Here is a 6,095-nt window from a genome sequence, read left to right as displayed (position 1 = left end):
AATCAAGTCCTCGAGGGCTTGCTTCTTCTCTTTTATGTTTTCTGATTTCCCTGTTCTCCCTGTGCTTGTTTCTCTGCTCCTGGTAATCTGCATCTCTTATTCTTCCTTATCCCATCGCTGCCCCTCCCCGTTTTCCGGCGAGGACGGTGGCGTATGGGGGATTTGTCCGCGTTAGGTTGATGTATGTATGGTTGTGTTTATATGTATGTATATGCACACAGTTTAATTGGTGATGGTTGCTTTGGTGTTAACTGTTTCGGCCACGCGCGTGTGCGTGTGCTGGGGGTTGGTACAAATTTCAGATTTCCGAACTGATTTTTCTGTTGAAACTGATTCGATGATTATCATAGTATTAATAAATATTATAATTAATGAACTTTTATTTATCGGCGAAACCTGTGATTGGAATCCGAACCGGGTACCTCCGGGTTTTACCGCCGTCGGCGATGAGCCTCGGCGAGCCGATGGTGGACGGTGATGAATTTATTCTGAGTCCTAATTTCCATAAATTAAACCAATTGATTCGTGAAATTATTTTTTTTTGAAACGAGAATTTAATTTTACATTAAGTCGGGTACGTAATTGTGATTGGATTGATTGTTGGGTTGAACTGATGATTAGGATTGTGGTTGTTGTGAACATGATTGTCGTTATGGAATTGACGTCGATGGATGTTTCGACGTGTAGTCCGATAAACAAAGAGGACGCTGTCCGATTTCCGGAAAATCGAACTAAGGAAATACGGGAACGTATCCGAAGATTATCGGGACGTCGAGCGAGTATAAGTAAATACATATACGTATGTTTTATACAGAACCTGATTGTATGTTATGTTGTATAACACAGTAACCGTAATTTCGTAAAATGACGAGTATATGTATTTTCTGAAAACGAACACTGGATCGATTTCGAGAATGTGAACCCTAATTGTTGTCTGTGTTATTTTAATATGAATAATTATGAGTAGGGTTTTAATATCGTTGGGTAAGAATTAGTATCGAGGATATGTCAAGCATACCTAGACGTCTAACATAGGGTATTTCGACCCTGTAGGTTATAGCCGGGAACACTGAAAGTGGACGATAGACTAAAGATAACCTAGCAATCAGTCGACGAGCTCAGTAGAGTTTCAACAGAAAAACCTGAGTGTCGAAGTCGAATCCAATGGGATCTAGTGGTTGGACGTTAAAGCCCGAGCGGCAGAGTCGGATCAGAATTGATCAGTAATAGTTGTAAAGCCTTTAAGGCAAGTATTTCTGAACTCTTCTTCAAGATATATTACCAATGTTTTCGAACTGTTTCATAACATATCGCTATTATTCAAAATAACTCATGTTTTATATTGCAAGTACTTTAAACTATTTAACCTTGAACCCTGATTTTCTTGATTTTGAGCCATAAGCCTTACTCTTTGTAAACCATCCTTTGTTGATCCTCAGACACCAAACCACTCAGATATGATACTACTCCCCAAATGTTTAACTACCAAACCCCAAACACTGGAAGAAAATTGTTTGAAAATATAGAAACTTTTATACCCCAACCATTCCTTATAGCATCAAAGAACTATACCTTGAAAAAAAATCATCACTGATCAAATACTGGATGCTTTTACAAACTGAAAACTGTTTCTTATACATACCTTGATATACCTTGTGATACTCATGAACTGCATTATGCTTTTGTACAAGTGCTTTATCAATGTTGATTATGATTTTGCTTTTTGAATTATATTGTTTATTACACTGAATTGTTTTAGGATTGGATAGTTTTCTAAATGTGGACCAGATTTGTGGTCAGACCAGATTCGTGGTCAGACCAGATTCGTGGTCAATTATAGGCCAATGTGTGTCTTTGATCCAGTAGTTAGAGCAGTGTTGTGTGCTTTGCTCGGGGTTAGTGCGTGACTGATCAGCAGCCTAACCTTGGTTTTTTTTAAATCTAAAATGAATATCCAATTCTAATGATTAGTTAAAAAGAAACTTGATTCCTCTGAATCATTTCATTTGATTATTGCTTAACCTCAGTTATCCCTATTGGGACTTGCTGAGCTAGTTAGCTCACCCTTGCGATTCTTTTGTATATTTTACAGTTAAAAAGAATATGGATGATAGTGAAGTTCCTCAGTCCAAAGTGCGGGCTAAGGTTCCAGTTGAGTTGGATCGAGCTAACAGAAGCTTCATGCGGTAGAGAGATAGTCAAATTGTAAGAATAATTTTAGTATCAGTTGTAAGTTAAATTAGTCGGGATTTGGTACGATGTAATAAAAGTTAAGGTTGTGGCTTATTTTCATACTTTAACCTGTTGCGATCCGTGGTTGTGTAAAGCAGGGTCATTGCAAATAGTATCTTATATACTGTTTCATAGATTGTGTATGTGTTGTGGACCCCAAACTTCTGACCCGGGTTTGGAGAGCGCCACAAATGTAATGGAATCTATACAGGTTATGTTTGATGATAAAAAGATTGAGGGCTGACAGATGAAGGTTTCTGTTAGATATATTTGATAATGTCATGTCTAATGTGTTTCATGTTTAGTTTTCAGATCTTAACTAACAGGAAATATCAGTACTTACTGAAATCAGCACTTACTGGAACTCAGAACTTAATGATATCAGTACTTAAATTATCAGGAGATAATTATTAGAAGATGGATATCAGAACTTAAGTGCGGGAGGACGAATAATTAAGGAAAGGCTGATTGAAAGGAAAGAAGATCAAGAAAAACATAAGAAGAGATATGCCTGAAGAAGGAATTCTATGAAGAATAGAATACTTGGAAGAAAAGATATCTGATTGATATATTTTAGGAAGCAGAATTATATTCCATATCAATTAGAACTTATCTTGTAACTGTGTAGTATATAAACACATACATAGGGTTTACACTATATGTGTTATCATTATCGAGAATAATATTCATCGTAACCCTAGCAACTCTCATGATAATTTGTTCATCACTGAGAGAGGACAGTTCCATATTGTAACAGAGTTTATTGTGTTGAATAAAATATGTTTTCTATTACTTGAGTTCTTTAATTCGATTTGATTGTACTAAACACTGTATTCAACCCCCTTCTACAGTATGTGTAACCTAACAAGTGGTATCAGAGCAATCCGTTAACACATAAATAGTTTAAGATCCAAAAACAATCATGTCTGAATCAGAAACTCCAACCAAGCCCACCAAAAATGAAGAACCTCCAAAGACTCAAATCCATAGTCGATATGAGGCTATTAGAGTTCCCATACTGAAACCATCTGAATATCTCATATGGAAGGTGAGGATGACTATATTTCTGGAAGCTACAGATCCAGAATATCTTGACAGAATCAATGAAGGACCTCACAAGCCAACTAAACTCACAGTTGCAGTTGCAGGTGAAGCAGCAAAGTATGTACCAAAGGAGAAGAGTGATTACACTGCTAAAGATATTGCATCAATTGCTAAGGATGCTAAGGTACGACACTTGCTGTATAGTGCCATTGATAATGTAATGTCAAACAGGGTAATTAACTACAAGACTACAAAGGAGATATGGGATGCCTTGGAGATAAGATACCAGGGAACTGATTCGATAGAGAAGAAAAGGAAGACTATACTCACTCAAGAGTATGGACACTTTGACTCAAAGCCTAATGAGTCATTGACTGACTTATATGACAAATATGTCAAACTCTTGAATGATTTGTCACTAGTTGATAAGGAGTATGATCTTGAAGATTCAAACCTTAAATTCCTGTTAGCTCTTCCTGAAAGTTGGGATTTGAAGGCCACAATTATAAGAGACAACTATAATCTCAAAGAAACAACTCTTGATGAAATTTATGGGATGCTCAAGACTCATGAACTTGAGATGGAACAAAGAAGCAAGAGGAAAGGAGGAAAGTCAAGGACAGTTGCTCTTAAAGCTGATGAAGAATCCCCCAAAGTAGCTACCTCAAGGAAAGGCAAGGAAAAAAGCGCTTATCACAAAGTCTGATACTGAGTCATCAAGTTCTGATAGTGATGATGATTCAGAAACTGAAAGCTTTCCTGAGATGGATGCTGATGAAGAGATGATGAAGCTGTGTGCTCTTATGGTAAAAGGAATCACAAGGATTGCATACAGGAAATTCAGGAAGGGAAAGAAGTTTTCCAGGAGAGGTGCAAGTTCTGATAAGAAGAGTTTCAGAAAATCTGAAGGCAAAGGAGGAAAGTCTGACAGAGGAGATTACTCAAATGTCAAATGCTACAACTGTGGTGAGAAAGGCCACATATCTCCTGATTGCAAGAAAGTGAAGAGTGACAAAGGCAAGGCACTAGTCACAAAGCAGAAAAACTGGACAGACACCTAAGATTCTGAAAGTGAGGAGAACTATACTTTGATGGCAAATGCTGATAGCAGTTCTGAAGCTGCTGAGTTAAAGGTACCTCAAACTACTTATGCCTTTCATACTGATGACATTAATGAGTTGAGAAGATATCTTAAAACCATGTTCATTAGTTATAGAGATCAAACTTTAACATGAGGAAGATTAACTTCTGAAAATCTTGCTTGTGAAAAGAGGAATGATTATTTAGAAAAAGAGTTAGTCATGTTCCATCAAACTCAGAAAGATAGAGATGATGCTTTCTATGTTAGGGATGTACTTAAAATGAATGAATCTCTAAAAACTGAGTTAGAAAAGGAAAGAGAGATTATCAGGACTTGGACTAACTCTGGAAGAACAACTCAGAATTTGTTAAGTAGTGGAAACTGGAAAGAGGGCTTAGGTTATGGAGATGATAAGAATGATAAAGGAACTGTAAAAATTGAGCCTATAGTTGTTAAACAAAAGCCAAAGGTCAAACCTGTTAAGTTTGTAGCTGTAAAGCCAAAGGTCCCTACATTGATGCAGGAAGGTGTTGTGCACAGATTCTTTGGATAAAGAATCAGTTACTGGATTATGGGTTAACATACTTTAAAATCCCTATTTACTGTGATAATCAAAGTGCTATTGCTATGACAGGTAATCCAGTTCAACACTCAATGACAAAGCACATCAGCATAAGGTACCACTTCATAAGGGAACATGTGGATGAAGGTACAGTGGAATTGTACTTTTTCCAACAGATCAACAACTAGCAGATATCTTCACAAAACCACTATGTGAAGCTACTTTTACAAGATTGTTAAATGAACTTGGAATGGTTTCAGGTTCTTTCTCTAAGTCTGCTTAGTTTATGTTCTATTTCATCAGATTTTATAATCAGTATTTACAGATATTACTATCTTTGTGTATTCTGTGCTTAATTTGAAAAATTACTTAAGTGCTGATTGTTGTCTGATGTGTATTTCTAAACTCTGATAGTGATATGAATGTTTCTGTGACTAATCAATCCAATGAGGACAACTGTGCTAGATGCTGACCTAGTAATCTCTAATATACTAAAGGTCCCATGTATGAAGTAATTATTTATGTGGAAATCTCTTAACACAAGCAAATTCTGATAATGAGCTTAGTTAAGTTTACTTTGTCTATCTTATTACTAAGTCAAAAACTAGAATAATGCTTCTTATCAGTTAAGTTCTGATGTTAGTAAATCTGGTGGATGTACTAAGTGCTGATAAGCCTCACTTATCAAAAGAAAAAGAAAAGAAAAGAAATAAAAATCAGGTACTCCTTTGAGATCTAGAGTAAAAATGTGGAAGGGAAGACCCAAGTGCATTGCTGGTATTAAGTAATATGCATCAGAAAAGCAAAATAAATATTTTCTTGGTGACTTTTCACACTCTATATATATTTGATAATGTCATGTCTAATGTGTTTCATGTTTAGTTTTCATATCTTAACTAACAGGAAATATCAGTACTTACTTAAATCACCACTTACTGGAAGTCAGAACTTAAGGATATTAGTACTTAAATTATCAGGAGATAATTATCAGAAGATGGATATCAGAACTTAAGTGCGGGAGGACGAACAGTTAAGGAAAGGTTGATTGAAAGGAAAGAAGATCAAGACAAACATAAGAAGATATATGCATGAAGAAGGAATTCTATGAAGAATAGAATACTTGGAAGAAAAGATATCTAATTGATATATTTTAGGAAGCAGAATTATATTCCATAT

This window comes from Apium graveolens, chromosome 1 (assembly GCF_009905375.1).
Source record: "Apium graveolens cultivar Ventura chromosome 1, ASM990537v1, whole genome shotgun sequence".
NCBI lineage: Eukaryota > Viridiplantae > Streptophyta > Magnoliopsida > Apiales > Apiaceae > Apium > Apium graveolens.
This window is presented reverse-complemented; position numbering follows the sequence as displayed.